The sequence below is a fragment of the Bos taurus genome, chromosome 11, assembly GCF_002263795.3.
Source record: "Bos taurus isolate L1 Dominette 01449 registration number 42190680 breed Hereford chromosome 11, ARS-UCD2.0, whole genome shotgun sequence".
In the NCBI taxonomy this organism is placed as follows: Eukaryota; Metazoa; Chordata; class Mammalia; order Artiodactyla; family Bovidae; genus Bos; species Bos taurus.
Window position 1 is genome coordinate 69756794 of NC_037338.1, and position 17057 is coordinate 69773850.

Below are 17057 nucleotides of genomic sequence, written 5' to 3' on the forward strand. Positions count from 1 at the left end.
CAATAACATGCAAATTTTGCCTTGTAGTACAAAATGAAGCAGGTCAAAGGCTAACAGAGTTTTTCTAAGAGAACACAGTGGTCATGAAAGGTTGTTGCTGAACCATGAAAGATGCCAGGGTTCTTGGCCTCTGAAGGAGAAGAATTCAATCCGGGGCCAGAAACAAGGCTTGATTGCTCAGAGCTTTTGTGTAATATAGTTTTTATTAAAGTATAAAAGAGATAGAGAAAGCTTCTGTCATAGACGTCAGAAAGGGGCAGAAAGAGTGCCCCCTCATTAGTGTTAGCAATGGAATTATATACTTTTTAATTAGCTATTGCAGTGAATCAAAAGAATGTCTGGAGGTTGTAAAGACCTTACTAGACCCACTCCGATAATTTACATTTTAAGATTACAGGATTAGCCAGAAGGTTTTTTTCCAGAAATTGTCCTCAAGCAGGATACATTATTGTTATATAATCTTAAAGAATGTAGGGGGAAAAAAGTTTGTTCTTTCCTTCTCCTTGAGAATTCCAGACCCCTATCTCCTCCTCGAGAACCCCAGACCCCTCTCTCCTTGGGGACTCCCAGACGTCTTATCAACCTGCTTAGGAATTGACTCTCTCAGTCACAGCAAACACACTCTTCCAACAACACAAGAGAAGACTCTACACCTGGACATCACAGATGGTCAATACCAAAATCAGATTGATTATATTCTTTGCAGCCAAAGATGAAGAAGCTCTATACAGTCAGCAAAAACAAGACCGGGAGCTGACTGTGGCTCAGATCATTAACTCCTTATTGACAAATTCAGACAAATTGAAGAAAGTAGGAAAAAGCACTAGACCATACAGGTATGACCTAAATAAAATCCTTTACAATTATACAGTGGAAGTGACATGTAGATTCAAAGGATTAGATCTGATAGACAGAATGCCTGAAGAACTATGGACAGAGGTTCATGACATTGTATACAAGGCAGGGATCAAGACCATCCCTAAGAAAAAGAAATTAAAAAATGTAAAATGGTTGTCTGAGGAGGCCTTGTGAATAGCTGAGAAAAGAAGAAAAGCTAAAGGCAAGGAGAAAAGGAAAGATATACCCATTTGAATGCAGAGTTCCAAAGAATAGCAAGGAGAATAAGAAAGCCTTCCTCAATGATCAGTGCAAAGAAATAGAGGAAAACAGCAGCATGGGAAAGACTAGAGATCTATTCAAGAAAACTGGAGATACAAAGGGAACATTTCATGCAAAGATGGGCTCAATAAAGGACAGAAATGGTATGGACCTAACAGAAGCAGAAGATATTAAGAAGAGGTGGCAAGAATAAACAGAAGAACTATACAAAAAAGATCTTCATGACCCAGATAATCACGATGGTGTGATCACTCACCTAAAGCCAGACATCCTGGAATGTGAAGTCAAGTGGGCCTTTGGAAGCATCACTGCGAACAAAGCTAGTGGAGGGGATGGAATTCCAGTTGAGCTATTTCAAGTCATAAAAGATGATGCTCATCATCATATGATGCTCATATGACTCAATATGCCAGCAAATCTGGAAAACTCAGCAGTGGCCACAGGACTGGAAAAGGTCAATTTTCATTCCAATCCCAAAGAAAGGCAATGCCAAAGAATGTTCAAACTACCACACAATTGCACTCATCTCACATGCTAGTAAAGTAATACTCAAAATTCTCCAAGCCAGGCTTCATCAATATGTGAATCATGAACTTCCAGATGTTCAAGCTGGATTTAGATAAGGCAGAGGAACCAGAGATCAATTACCAACATCTGCTGGATCATTGAAAAAGCAAGAGAGTTCCAGAAAAACATCTACTTTTTTGACTTCATTGACTATGCCAAAGCCTTTGACTGTGTGGATCACAATAAACTGTGGAAAATTCTGAAAGAGATGGGAATACCAGACCACCTGACCTGCCTCCTGAGAAATCTATATGCAGGTCAGGAAGCAACAGTTAGAACTGGACATGGAACAACAGACTGGCTCCAAATAGGAAAAGGAGTACGTCAAGGCTGTATATTGTCACCCTGCTTATTTAACTTCTATCCAGAATACATCATGAGAAACGCTGGACTGGAAGAAGCCCAAGCTGGAATCAAGATTGCCTTGAGAAATATGGGTAACCTCAGATATGCAGATGACACAACTCTTATGGCAGAAAGTGAAGAAGAACTAAAGAGCCTCTTGATGAAAGTGAAAGAGGAGAGTGAAAAAGTTGGCTTCAAGCTCAACATTCAAAAAACTAAGATCATGACATCTGGTCCCATTACTTCACGGCCAGTAGATGGGGAAACAATGGAAATAGTGAGATACTTTATTTTGGGGGGCTCCAAAATCACTGCCGATGGTGATTGCAGCCATGAAATTAAAAGACGCTTGCTCCTTGGAAGAAAAGCTATGACCAACCTAGACAGCATAGTAAAAAGCAGAGACATTTCTTTGCCAACAAAGGTCTGTCTAGTCCAAGCTATGGCTTTTCCAGTAGTCATGTGTGGATATGAGAGTTGGACTATAAAGAAAGTTGAGCTCTGAAGAATTGATGCTTTTGAAATGTGGTGTTGGAGAAGTCTCTTGAGAGTCCCTTGGACTGCAAGGAGATCCAACCTATCAATTCTAAAGGAAATCAATCCTGAATACTCATTGGAAGGACTGATGCTGAAGCTGAAACTCCAATACTTTGGCCACCTGATGGGAAGAAATGACTCATTGGAAAAGACCCTGATGCTGGGAAAGATTGACGGTGGGAGAAGAAGGGACTGACAGAGGTTGAGATGGTTAGATGGTATCACCGACTCAATGGACATGAGTTTGGGTAAACTCCAGGAGTTGGTGATGGAAGGGAAGACTGGCCTGCTGAAATCCATGGCATTGCAAAGAGTCGGACATGACTGAGGGACTGAACTGAACTGAGAGTAGAGCTGCTCAGACTTGAGTGTACTCAAGACCAGCTGGAAGGTTGTTGAAAAGCTCAAAGACTTTACTCCAAGAGAGGTCTGGGGTGGGGCCCATGGGTTAGCATGTGGGTCTGGGGACCAGACACTGTGGGCAGTGCTGGAATGAGAGGAGTCAAGGGCTGCCATAGTTCCAGAGTATGCTCACCCAGGTCTCCTGCTTACTGGTGTGACTTCCATTTGTTCCTGGAACTTCAACTTGTCTCTATTCAAACAACCTACTGCTTACCTCTTGGATGAACTTGGGAGAATTTCTCAGTCTCTCAGAACATCCATCTCCTAATTTGAAAATAGAAATCATATCTGTATCACAGGGTTGCTATGAGAATTAATGAGGTAATATAAGCAGAAGTATGCTGGGCTGTGCCCACTTGTCATGGGCCTCGCTTTTCCCACCACAGAACCCACCAACTTTCCCTTCCTGGCTTCTCTGGACTCTGCATCTTGCTGCCATCCCTAAGTGTGTGTCCGCCCTGTCCATCTTGACTGACTCTGGTCCTGTAGCCTCTTCCAGGACTGGGTCTGACATACCTGACTCACAGGTCTGTCAGAACTCTCCTCACTGACTCAACACCTAGTCATAGTTTCTCCTTCACTGGTCTTTCTTGTTATGATTATTCAGTCAGTTCAGTGAACCCTTCTTGATTAGTATAGCTAAGACTCTGGTGTCCAGAATGACCAAAACATGGGAAGTTCTGTTTTATAGTGAACACTTGTCATTTGGCTATTTCCCTAACCAGATGCAGAATGAGCATTGAGCAGGCTAGGCTCTTCATTGCACTTCATCCTCCTGGCCACAATAATTGGTCAATGGAGTGAGCACTGACCAAAGCCAGGTCAGTCAAAACTCTTCCCTGGGATATTTCATACAACAATTGAGAAAATCTGATATCTCAGGGGAGGAACTGTGGTAGATTGTATTTTTCAAAATGCTCACAACAATGTCTCCTAGACTTTAGCTCTTTTAACTGTGTGATTTTTCATTCCTTCTATTGAGAAATGGGGTTTATGTTGCTTCTTAAATCTGGGTAAGCTCAGGATTATGGTAGAAATGAAATTTTTTTTGGATATCTGAGGATATGTAATAAAAGATACCATGCTTTCCCTCTGATTCTTTTGGAACACTTACTCTGGGAACTCAGTCATCATGCTATGAGGAAGCCTGCAGCCACATGGAGAGGCCATGAATAGGTGTTCTGGCTGATAGCCTCAATGAGGTCTCAATCAGCAGCTAACATCAATCACCAGATAAGTGGGTGAGGGATCCCTTAGATGGTTCCAGATCTCAGCTGTCAAGTCACCCCTAGTCTTTGAATCCCAGCTGATACCACAAAGACTAAAGATGAGAACCCAAACCAAATAGTAGGTAATAGTAATAATTATTACAGGCTTCCCTGGTGGCTCAGTGGTAAAGAATCTGCTTGCCAATGCAGGAAACACGGGTTTGATCCCTGGGTCGGGAAAAGCCCCAGAAGGAAATTGCAACCCACTTCAGTATTCTTGCCTAGAAAACAGAGGAGCCTGGCAGGCTGCAATCCATGGGGTCACAAAGAGTTGGGCGCACTTAGTGACTAAAACAACAACAATAATTATTTTGGATTCATAAGCAAAATAAATTATTGTTGTATTAAGCCACAAAGTTTAGGATGGCTTGTAATATAGCAATAAATAATTGAAACATGGATCCCCGAGGTCATCAGAATTTCACTCAGTTCTGCAACTTTTCCACTCACACTGTGCATTACCTATTCCAGTTTCCTTCCAACAAATCCATTTTCTTACTTAAGGTGGCCTGACTTGGATTTCTACCACTTTTGCAAAAAGGTCTTAGTAATAATGTTTGTTTCCTTCAGCATGCATTCTACATCATTTCTCCTCAAGGCGTGGTGCAAAGATCAGCAGCACTAGCCTCAGTTGAGAGACCATGAGGAAAGCAAATTTTCAGGCACCATCTCAATACTGAATCTGTGGAGATGGGGTCTGGGAATCATATTTTAATGAGCTCTTCAGGGGATTCTTACACATATTAAAGTTTTAGAAGCTCACTCTACATTTTAGCAATGACTTATTTTATTATTACTTTTTACTTCCCTAAAGTATGGACTAGTGCCTGATGAACTATGGATGGAGGTTTGTGACATTGTACAGGAGACAGGGATCAAGACTATCCACAAGAAAAAGAAATGTAAAAAAGCAAAATGGCTCTCTGAGGAGGCCTTACAAATAGCTGTGAAAAGAAGAGAAGCAAAAAACAAAGGAGAAAAGTAAGGATGTACCCATTTGAATGCAGAGTTCCAAAGAATAGCAAGGAGAGATAAGAAAGCCTTCCTAAATGATCAGTGCAAAGAAATAGAGGAAAACAATAGCATGGGAAAGACTAGAGATATCTTCAAGAAAATTAGAAACACCAAGGGAATATTTCATGCAAAGATGGGCTTGATAAAGGACAGAAATGGTATGGACCTAACAGAAGCAGTGGCAAGAATACACAGAAGAACTATACAAAAAAGATCTTCATGACCCAGATAACCATGGTGGTATGATCACTCACCTAAAGCCAGACATTCTGGAATGTGAAGTCAAGTGGGCCTTAGGAAGCATCACTACGAACAAAGCTAGTGGAGGGGATGGAATTCCAGTTGAGCTATTTCAAGTCCTAAAAGATGATGCTGTGAAAGTGCTGCACTCAATATGCCAGCAAATCTGGAAAACTCAGCAGTGGCCACAGGACTGGAAAAGGTCAGTGTTAATTCCAATCCCAAAGAAAGGCAATGCCAAAGAATGTTCTGCACAATTGCACTCATCTCACATGCTAGTAAAGTAATACTCAAAATTCTCCAAGCCAGGCTTTATCAATACATGAATCATGAACTTCCAGGTGTTCAAGCTGGATTTAGACAATGTTGGCAATTGATCCCTAACCAGAGATCAATTGCCAACATCCACTGGATCATTGAAAAAGCAAGAGAGTTCCAGAAAAACATCTACTTTTGCTTTATTGACTATGCCAAAGGCTTTGACTGTGTGGATCACAACAAACTGGAAAATTCTTAAAGAGAAATAGGAATACCAGACCACCTGACCTGCCTCTTGAGAAATCTGTATGCAGGTCAGGAAGCAACAGTTAGAACTGGACATGGAACAACAGACTGGTTCCAAATAGGAAAAGGAGTACGTCAAGGCTGTATATTGTCACCCTGCTTATTTAACTTCTATCCAGAGTACATCATGAGAAACGGTGGGCTGGATCAAGAACAAGCTAGAATCAAGATTGCCGGGAGAAATATCAATAACCTCAGATATGCAGATGACACCACCCTTATGGCAGAAAGTGAAGAAGAACTAAAGAACCTCTTGATGAAAGTGAAATAGCAGAGTGAAATGTTGGCTGAAAGCGCAACATTCAGAAAACTAAGATCATGGCATCTGGTCCCATCACTTCATGGGAAATAGATGGGGAAACAGTGGAAACAGTGGCAGACTTTATTTTTTTGGGCTCCAAAATCACTGCAGATTGTGACTGCAGCCAAGAAATTAAAAGACGCTTACTTCTTGGAAGGAAAGTTACGACCAACCTAGACAGCATAGTAAAAAGCAGAGACATTACTTTGCCAACGAAGGTCCATCTAGTCAAGGCTATGGTTTTTCCAGTGATCATGTATGGATGTGAGTGTCTATAAAGAAAGCTGAGTGCCGAAGAATTGATGCTTTTGAACTGTGGTGTTGGAGAAGACTTTTGAAAGTCACTTGGACTGCAAGGAGCTCCAACCAGTCCATACTAAAGGAGATCAGTCCTGGGTGTTCATTGGAAGGACTGATGCTGAAGCTGAAACTCCAATACTTTGGCCACCTGATGGGAAGAACAGACCCATTGGAAAAGACCCTGATGCTGGGAAAGATTGAAGGTGGGAGGAGAAGGGGCTGACAGAGGTTGAGATGGTTAGATGGTATTACCGACTCAATGAACACGAGTTTGGGTAAACTCTGGGAGTTGGTGATGGACAGGGAGGCCTGGCAACCATGGGGTTGCAAACAGGACTGAGCAACTGAACTGAACTGAACTGTAGGTATGGGTTATAGGTTGGTACAAATGACAGGATTTTATTTATTTATTATTTCTTATTGTTTTTGCCCATGCTGAGTGGTTTGTGGGGTCTTAGTTCCCTGACCAGGGATTGAGTCCATGCCTGCTGCAACAGAAGCATGGAGTCCTAACTACTGGACCACCAGGGAATTCCCACAAATGACACAGGATTCCTGTGTCTACTCTTGGGGCCCCCCGAAAATTCTTGACTCTACTTCTCTGTATCACTCATACGAGCTGTATCCCAGGTGTGAGGTGTTGTTCACAGAAAAATAGATAAGGATGTGTGGATGATGGTGATACCATATGGGAATTATTTTCCCACAGAGATTAAGAGTTTGGAATTATTTATTCATAACCAGTTTTTTGCTCTATAGCTCTACCTAGGTGTTGGGAGTAAATCTAGGTATTAATATAGTGCCGCTTCCCAATGAAATTAAAGCTTACTTTGGGAAAAATAATATGGATAAAAGCATTTAATAATGCACTGTATGTAGATCATGCCAAAAGCTGAAGGACAGATACAGCCATGCATCCTGAATGCCCTATCCTATCACCATTTCAAACATTCTGTTTGCTGGCCCCGTTAACTATGAAAACATTCTCCAGAGTCCAATTTTTGAGCATTCAAGCAACACTTCCCAGACTGTCTTTCACATCTGTCAACAGTAGAAAATTCCACATCCACATGTCCCCATTTTGGGTTCAGAAATATAGTCTCTATAGATAGGTTTTTAATGAAAGGAAAGATAATTTATCATCTAGTGGTAAAGCCAAGAATGGATTTGCAGAGGATGTGAAATTAAGTTGGGTCTAAAAGGATGGGCAGCTTGGATTCTAAAGGAGAAAGGGGAAGGACAGCCATGGAGTGGAAAGGAACCGTGTAACCTCGGGATTGCTGAGGACGTGCTGGGGAAAGCCAGTGGGCCTGTTAGACTGGACAGTAGAGGAGAAAAGTTGGGGACAGGCAAGGCAGGTATTGTACTCGTCCACATGAGACATGCAGGACCACAGGAGATGGGAGAGCTCATGGTGAAAGTGATCTCTGAGAAAAATGATTCTGACAGCAGTACACAGGATGGGTTAGAAGTGACTGTGAAAGGACTCCTCTTAAGGATTTGCTGTGTTTCATGTCATTTCTGTCCCATTCTCTGGGGGGATGGCACTTTCTTTTTAGGTCTTTAATCCCATATAAAAATAGTTCCAGGTTTATTTTAACAGCAGTCCTGATCAGTCACTTTCCTAGGAGATTTATTCCTTTTACCATGTCCTTCAAAATTCTGACAACTCCTTGTAATCCATGCACATTTTATCCTACATTTAATCTCCTTCCACCCCCTCCCCTTCACCACCCCATATGTGGTATTCTTTACCTGGATCAATGTTAATTGATATACAACAGACTGTGCCTATTTAAAGCATATAATTTGATGTTTTGACATAGATACATATAGAATCAAGATAATGAACATATATATGATTCCTGGAAGTTCCCTCATGCCAATTAGGGGGAATTTTTAGCTGCTTTTTGCAGGAAGAGTATCTTACTGATGGGGGAGTGATGATCAAAATTGAAAATGGATCCCCTCTGGGCAGAAATGTGGACTGCATGCCATTTCATGGGCAATTCCATCTACTATTCTCTTATGCCCCACAGCCCCTGCAGATTTTATGGAATGGTTCTGAATAACCATTTCATTGCAATATTAGGTTGGCAGCAGTGGAAATCATATGTTGAAACAAAATGCACAATGCCTCCCCAATGGCTTTTATTATTCCTTCTTTTTTTTCTTCACTAAAAATAAAAAGAGTCATAATTTTTGATTGCCTACCAATGCAAGGTACTGGGCTAAAGGTTCACACACCATTTTCCACTCAATTCACTTTTCTGAGGTGTATATTTTTTTTCTCAACATACTCTTTCCAAGGTAGATAAGTTAATGACTTACCTAGAATCCTATAGTAGGTAAGTAGAAGCACTGGCATTTGAACTTTGCTTTAGTGACCACAAACAGGGCCCCTGCATAGGTTGGGCATTGCAAAACTCCAGGGAATCTTATTCCCATGGACTGCAAGGGCCTGCTCCATAGCCCTTTCTCTTTGTTGTTTCCTCCTTCTACATGAGCTAGGCAAGATAGCAGCTGTTGGTGCAGAAGAATATTTCCTGAGTGAGTCTGGCTGACTATTAGGAAACCTCTTGCAGTTGTATGTACTGTGATGAATTCACCAAAGTCCAGAATCTGGGTCTCCATTTTGTAGGTGCAGCCAAAAGTTTTCAGTATTGAGCATTCTGACCTACACTGATTATGTCATAATATTTAATGTGCACCAAGTATACTAAGTTTTTGTGCTGGCCAGACCAGTGCATTTCCTTAAAGACCACTGAAAGCAAGAATACTAGAAGGTGGCTTGGGGGGCAAGGACTCTAGACACAGAGAAATAGTTGTCTCCTTTGAATACTTAATGATATTAGGCTGAGATAACCCAACCCATCAATTCCCCCACTACTAGGAGCTGAATTGTGCCCCCCACCAGTCAAATGTCAAAGCCCTAATCCATAATATGACTGTATGTGGAGATAGTCATTAGGAGGCAATTAAGATTAAGTAAGGTCATAAGGCTGGGACCCTAAACCAATAGGACTATAGTCTTATCAAAGAGGAAGGGGACTTTCCTGGTGGACCAGCAGCTAAGGCTTCACACTCCCAATGTAGGGGGTCCAGGTTTTCTCCCTGGTCAAGGAACTAGATCCCACATGCCACAACTAAGAGTTTGCATGCTGCAACTAAAGATCCCACATGCCACAGCTGAAGATTCCACATGCTACAGCTAAAGATCCTGCATGCTGCAACCAAAATGATCCAGCATGTTGAAACGAAGATCAAAGATCCTGTGTGTTGCCAGCACAGCCAAATAAATAAATAATAAAATGTTTAAAAAAAAGATCTATTTCTCTCTCTTTCATGTGAAGACCTAGCAAGGAAGTGGCTGTCTGCAGGCCAAGAAGAGAGTTCTCACCAGAACCAGACCGTGCTGGCACCCTGATCTTGGACTTCCAGCCTTCAGGACTGTGAGAAATAAATGTCTATTGTAGAAAGTAGGAAAAAAGAGAAAAGAAAAAAAAAACACAACAAAAAAAGAAAATATCACAAACTGGATTTTGTAAAAAAGAAAACTTAGAGAACTCACCATTGTATAGCTCCTTGTGTCATGAGGTCTCTAGTCTGCTTGTCTTTTCTGAGACTAAGGTTTTTATTTGTACTTAGCAGAAAACATAGGGAAAAATATGCCTGCTCCTCTTTCTGGAAGTATTAGCCCTAGGTCAGTTTTAACTCTAGCAATCCATGGGTCTTTGACCCTGGAGCCCTATGGAGTTTACTTGGATTCAGTGCCCTACTGGTGCCTCATGGCTGAAAGTTAGCTTTGCACAAATGGTGATTCTGCCCTGACAGCTGTATGACTCTGCCTAAGTGATAGTCTCTCTCGAATTTCCTACATGTACTGACCTGGGTTGCTGGAAATGTAAGGTCCTCACTATCAAAACATTCTCTTCCCTTCTTGCTTTCCTTGACTATTAAGCATGGCCATGTTCCTTTATTGTTTGCCAGCCTCTTTTGTCTTTATCCTTCTTTCTTTTCTTTCTTATCTCATTTCCTTCCCTCCTTCTTTCCTCCCTCTATCCCTCTCTCCCTTCCTTCATTTCTTTTTTTCTTGTTTCTCTGCCTTGACTTGTAATGTAGGAACCAAGCAGCAGGTCAGCCCCTGAAAGTACACTTTTTGTCTTCACGGGGTAGGGGAGTTGAAGGACACTTTTCTGTTGCGGTATTCATCTTTGTTCTTCCCAGCATATTCCAGGGTATTTATTAGTGAGGGGCTTTCCCTTGCAGGGGCTTGATAAAGATGAGGGGTTGATACCCTCAAGGATCCCTGGTAAATACATTGCTTCACACATAACTTTGCTGAATACTGCCACCTTGTGGAGTGAGTGGAAAATTCAAATGAGAGAAGGAGACTGAAGGACAGCTGGATATTCGAAAATATGAAAAAGCTGTCCCTTGAGTAAACTACCCTTCTTGGATGATGTTTCTTTCCTTGATGTTGTATAATCATTTAAACCAGTTTGTGATTCTGATTCATATGCATCCTTTTGAAGGGAAAAGCTGTGGAAAGCATAAAAGTAGACTCGAGTTCCAGAGAAGCAGGGTTGAATCTCAGCTAAGCCTTGAGGGAGCTATGTGACCTTGAGAAAGTCACCTGACATTTCTGAGCCTCTGTGAAAGAGAGAGTCATCCCCGGGCCAGGTAAGAGGAGAGTGCCGGGAAATGTTAATTTCCTTCCTGCAGTGATGGAGGAAGAAGGGTCCACAAGTAAAACATCATGGGAAAGGTTTCCATCTGGGTCTGGGTTGTGGCTGCAGTTGGATGTCTTGAGTCAGGGGAGGACAGAAACTAACACTGACTAAGGTATAAAGTGCCAGGTGCTGTGTTAGGTACTTAAATGATTTCTGTTATCCATCCAACAATCCTGTGCAAAAGATACTATAATCTTTACTTTTTAGGTGGTAAATGGAAGCTTGGAGACATTAAGCATCATATCACTTGGCTAATAAATGGTCTAAGTGGTAGCATCAGCTTTTGAAACCTTTTTTTCCCCTTTGTCACATTCACCTGAGAAGTGTTGGCAAGGATAGTATTCTGTTGAATTTGTTCTGGATTACTCTAAGGTTACCCATGACATTGCTTTTAGAGTTGCTAAAAAGTAAAGGTAGGAGAAGGCAATGGCACCCCACTCCAGTACTCTTGTCTGGAAAATCCCATGGACGGAGGAGCCTGGTAGGCTGCAGTACATGGGGTTGCTAGGAGTCGGACACAACTGAGCAACTTCACTTTCACTTTTCACTTTCATGCATTGGAGGAGGAAATGGCAACCCACTCCAGTGTTCTTGCCTGGAGAATCCCAGGGACAGGGGAGCCTGGTGGGCTGCCATCTCTGGGGTCGCACAGAGTCGGACACAACTGAAGCGACTTAGCAGCAAAAAGTAAAGGTAAGGTAAGGTAAGTGAAGTGGCTTAGTCATGTCCGACTCTTTGCGACCCCATGGACTATAGCTTATCAGGCTCCTCAGTTCATGGAATTTTCCAGGCAAGAGAACTGGAGTGGGTTGCCATTTCCTTCTCCATGGGATCTTCCCGACCCAGGGATTGAACCCAGGTCTCCCACATTGCGGGCAGACACTTTACCGTCTGAGCCACCAGGGAAGTCCAGAGTTGCTAAAAAGTAAAGGTAAAGGGACCAATAATTTGGTTGCTGCCACTAAGTTCCACTTCTTCCTCTACCAGCTGCCAGGAGGGTTGTTTAAAGAGACTGGAGTCCTGGGCTGAAATGGGGATAAAAGGGTGCCGAGAAGCTAGGCTGAGATGGAGAAGGTGAGGTCTTGAGTGAAATTTGTTTGCCTAGGGAGGGCTCTCTGTGGACCAAGTCTATTAGATATCCCTGGAGGTCTGCGGAAGGGAGGGTTCTGGGCAAGGGGTGGCCCTGGGAGACTGGTATGTTCAAGATGTTGGGAGCACTGTGACTTAGGTGACCTAGGAGAGCTCAGCTGTGCTGGGGATTGTTGTTCTCGATTATTGGTTGGCTGATTGGATATTTTGGGATATCACATTGGCCGGGGAGGCCTGGGGAAAACTTTTAGGTTGAAGCGTGGGGCTGTTATAGGGGGACTGTCTGGAACAATACCAGTGTGGAGAAAGAAGAATGTATAAGTCAGAAAATCAATGCAGATTCTCTAACATGTGTGTCATACTTGCTAGTTTAAAAATGTTCTTTCACATTCATCATTTGCTCTATCATTTAACTGTCAATGTTTATTGAGTTCACTATGAGCCCAGCACTGTCCAAGATACAAGGGTTCAAGTAAGTAATGAGATAGACATACCCTCTGCTCTTCCAAAGGATTGTTGTTTTAATTCTGTTAGATGGGCAGATCAAGAATGATCCCATTTTCCAGATGTGGAAACTGGCTCAGCAAGGTTAGGAGACTTGCCTGTTAGGGTACAGTACACAGGAAGCTGAGCCTAGGTTTGCGTGTTCAGGGGACGAGTGCTCATTCTAGTGTTCTATGTAGACTCTGCCAACATTTGTGTATGTTGTGACTTTTCGTTGTGGAAATATACTTAGTTCAGGCCCCCACAAAGTGGTTCAAACCACCACAGACCTCCTGCAGTGTGTATTAACATGCAAATCCATCCTCTTATAGCTTGAGGATGAGCAGTGGAGAGTGGCAGAGAAAAAGGTGGATATGGATGAGTCCATCCTATTTCTTTGCTGAATTCCCTTCAAATATGTTTGAATAGCCTTTCTGGAATGTCCCAGAGTCCTACAAATAAACCACCCATTCTCTCTTTTTCATGTCTCTTGGCATGAACTAAGAGCTTATTAAGCTGACAGTTTGGTACAGAAAAAGATTGAAATATATACATTTGGTGTATATATACATGTATATTATATATATACATACATATACATACTGAGATTATAATTATAAAATTATCTATATATGTGTGTATACATACACACATGTATATATACTTGAACACAAACACAGTCAAGTCCTTCTCCAAACTTGAAGGCCAACCAGCATCCTTCCTCTGTTGGATGCAGTCTCAAATATCTTGCCCCCCTTCTGCCTTAAAGTCTTCTCAGAGAAAAACTCTAACCTTGGTTAAATGTAACTCTGTCTTTATGCCTATACTCATGCAGCTGAAGATGGCTGGAAAGATACACAAAATCATGCTGATTGGCCTTACTCTAAGTTCATACTACAAACTTCAGTGGAGCCTTTGCACCTGTTCAGCAGTCCTATCATAGTCTCATAGTCCATTTGCTGTCTCCCCCTTTCACAGCCGATATTTTGCTCATATTTTCTATTGTAATTATGAAAGAATACTCACAGCAGCTTTATTGTAATAGCCCAAAATGGAAACCATCAGAATAGTCATCAATAAGTAAAAAAATAAACACTGGTGCATTCATATAAGAAATACTACACACCAATAAAAGGAATGAACTGCTGATACATGCAAGGACATGAAAGAGTCTAAAATCATTATGCAGAAACAAGACAAAAATAATAAATAATATAGGACTCTATTTGTAGAAAATTTTAGAAAATACAAGCTAATCTGTAGTGTCAGAAAGTAAATCAGCCACCTGACTGGTAGGGGGAAGCCAAAAAGGGCAGAATGGAGGTGTTACAAAGGCACACAACAAAACTTTTAGAAAGGCTGGATATACTCACTCTTTCTATTGTAGGGATAGTTTCACAGGTGTATGTGACTACACGTCAATTATACCTCAACTAAACACTTTTTAAAGTCTTTATTGAATTTGTTAAAATATTGCTTCTTTTTTTTTTTATGCTTTTTTTTTTTTGGCTATGAGGCATGTCTGATCTTAGCTCCCTGAGGAGGGATAGAACCAGCATTCCCTGCACTGAAAGGTGAAGTCTTAACCACTGGACCACCAGGGAAGTTGGTAAACTTTTAAATTTTAAAAACTATGTATATTAAAAAACCTGACCAAGGTAAAGCTTGCTTTATATTGACTTTGTTTTCCTTTTGCATCTGAACAAGGAACTGTGGTGTTGGAGAAGACTCTTGAGAGTCCCTTGGACTGCAAGGAGATCCAACCAGTCCATTCTGAAGGAGATCAGCCCTGGATTTCTTTGGAAGGAATGATGCTAAAGCTGAAACTGCAGTACTTTGGCCACCTCATGCCAAGAGTTGAGTCATTGGAAAAGACTCTGATGCTGAGAGGGATTGGGGGCAAGAGAAGAAGGGGGCAACAGAGGATGAGATGGCTGGATGGCATCACTGACTCGATGGAGGTGAGTCTCAGTGAACTCCGGGAGTTGGTGATGGACAGGGAGGCTGGCGTGCTGCGATTCATGGGGTCGCAAAGAGTCGGACATGACTGAGCAACTGATCTGATCTGATCTGAAGGAGCTGCAAAACTTGACTTACAGTTTAAGTATCAAAACACACTTAAGTCTTGGATCTGAGGTCCTCTGGAATTTGCTGCAACTTAAACTAGGTACACTAGAAAGGAATCTTCACATGATTTTGATAAAAGACACTGGAAATTGTTTCAAAAGGAAAGGGTAAATAGAGGACATTATGAAAATCATGGTTATCTTGGGACCTGCGCGTCAAACACCACGTGACTACTGATGTCCCCATTTTGCCACTGAGCAACGAGTGTGCAGAGGACTGCTGTGTTGGGTGGAGAGGGGTGGGGAGGGTGTGCACTCACACTAAGACCTCCTCAACCAGCCCTACTGAGTCCACATAAACAAACTTCCCAAGGTTTCTCATTTTCCTGCTATATTGTATGTAGGTTTAAAGTCCTCGTGCATCCAGGTTAAAGTTGCAGGTTTCCTCCCCGCTTCTCTCCTTGCTCCCCATTTGACCAGTTCCCCATCTATTTCTGATCATTTCTCCACGCGAGGCTCAGTGAAATAACTTCCGCTGCCCACACTGCCCTCGCTTGTTCCCATCGAAGGGTTCTGGGGATGCCTGGCCCAGGCTGGCTCAAGCGCGGACACTGGAGTGAGGTTCATTGTACCTAAGAGAGGAAGGATCTCTTGCTGTTTCCAGAGGAGACAGAAGCCTGGGTTTTCAGGATGTCCTGCTGCCCGCCCAGGATGGCCCCTCAGGGAAACTAGGCGGAGGTTACATCCCAGGGTGGGGGAGGGGTGGGCGCTGGTCTCGCGGGTCTCAGCGGTCTCGCGAGTCTTGGGAGTCTCGTGGGTCTTTGAAGGGGAGAGGGATGTCTCATGACTTATGGCGGCGGGTGGCGGTCAGCTGAGGTCAGAACCCCGGGGAAGGAGATGTGGACCCCAGTGACGGATGGATCCCCAACAACGTTGCAACATCCCAGGGACTGAGTGGAGGTGAGTTTCCCTGCTTGCCTCAGAGAGAACCCTCATCTTCTGAGGCGTGCAGGTTGCTTGGGAGGAACATTCCAGAACACAAAGTTGTTGCGCGGGCCGCATAGCTTCTCCGTATCTGGCCAGAGGACCCGGGTATCTTCCTTTGTGTCTGGCCAGGCATGTCTGAGGGGAGGCGGTCCGCGCGGGGCGTTGGGCCCGGTGGGCCTCTGCAGTTTGCTGGGGCAACCCTGGTTTGTGGGGGCTCTGGAACTCTCTCTTTTGCTTGTATGGACCGGTGTTCCTCTTGAATAAGTGGTGTCAGCCGTACAAGCAGCTTCACAAAGCTTCAGCTCCCGCTCCACAAGGCCTGGCAGTGGCCCTAGCCATGGCTACTTGGCGCTCCCCTCTAACCTGTGACCCTTGAGAGCTCCTGGCCTATTTCTCTGAGACAGTGGAAGCCAGCAGGAGAGAACCTGCAACCCCACCCACCCCTGTCTCCGCCCTTCCATCCTATCTGTCCTCTTTTGCTCCCTCTGCCTTCCTGTTAATTCTCAATTTAATCCTCAGGCTCCTAAATTTGGCCATCTCGCGAATACTGGGAGGCATTGCTTCTGCAGTCGCCTTCATTTCCAATCCAGTTCCTGCATCATCATTTTCCTCTTTACTGGGTTTTCCACTTCTCATTAGCATTACCAGCCTGCTCTTTCCCACCCCATCCTCCTTACTGCTTTTTAAAAACCTTCTTTTGATTGCAGTTCTCACTTCTGATACTGCCCCATTTCTCTGCTTCCCTTAACAGCAAAACTCTTTGAAAGGATTTTTCTATACTCACTTTCTCCATTTCTCTTTCCATTCTCCCCTCAACCAATTACCAAGAGAACAGTATAAACTATTTTCTGAATTTTAGGATTAGTTTTCCTCATCTTACTTAATCTACTATCAGCATCCCCCTTGGAATGATTTTTTCCCCCACATGGTTTCCAGAACCTCGCACTCTAATTGGCCTTCAGCCTCACTGCCTGTTCTTCAGTGTCTTCTCTCATCAGTCTCAGTGTTGGTACACTCCACAGCTCAGTCCTCTTTCCATACT

The 17057-nt window shown here is 43.0% G+C and overlaps 1 long non-coding RNA gene across 1 annotated transcript in view; it reads left to right on the forward strand.

Annotated features, from left to right (window-relative positions):
* Positions 1-11951: 11951 nt before the first annotated feature.
* LOC132346602 (uncharacterized) overlaps positions 11952-17057 on the forward strand; it is a 144043-nt gene continuing 138937 nt past the window's right edge. The window contains exon 1 of the long non-coding RNA XR_009496495.1: positions 11952-15988. This is a non-coding gene — a long non-coding RNA (uncharacterized lncRNA). The remainder of the gene's footprint in view (positions 15989-17057) is intronic.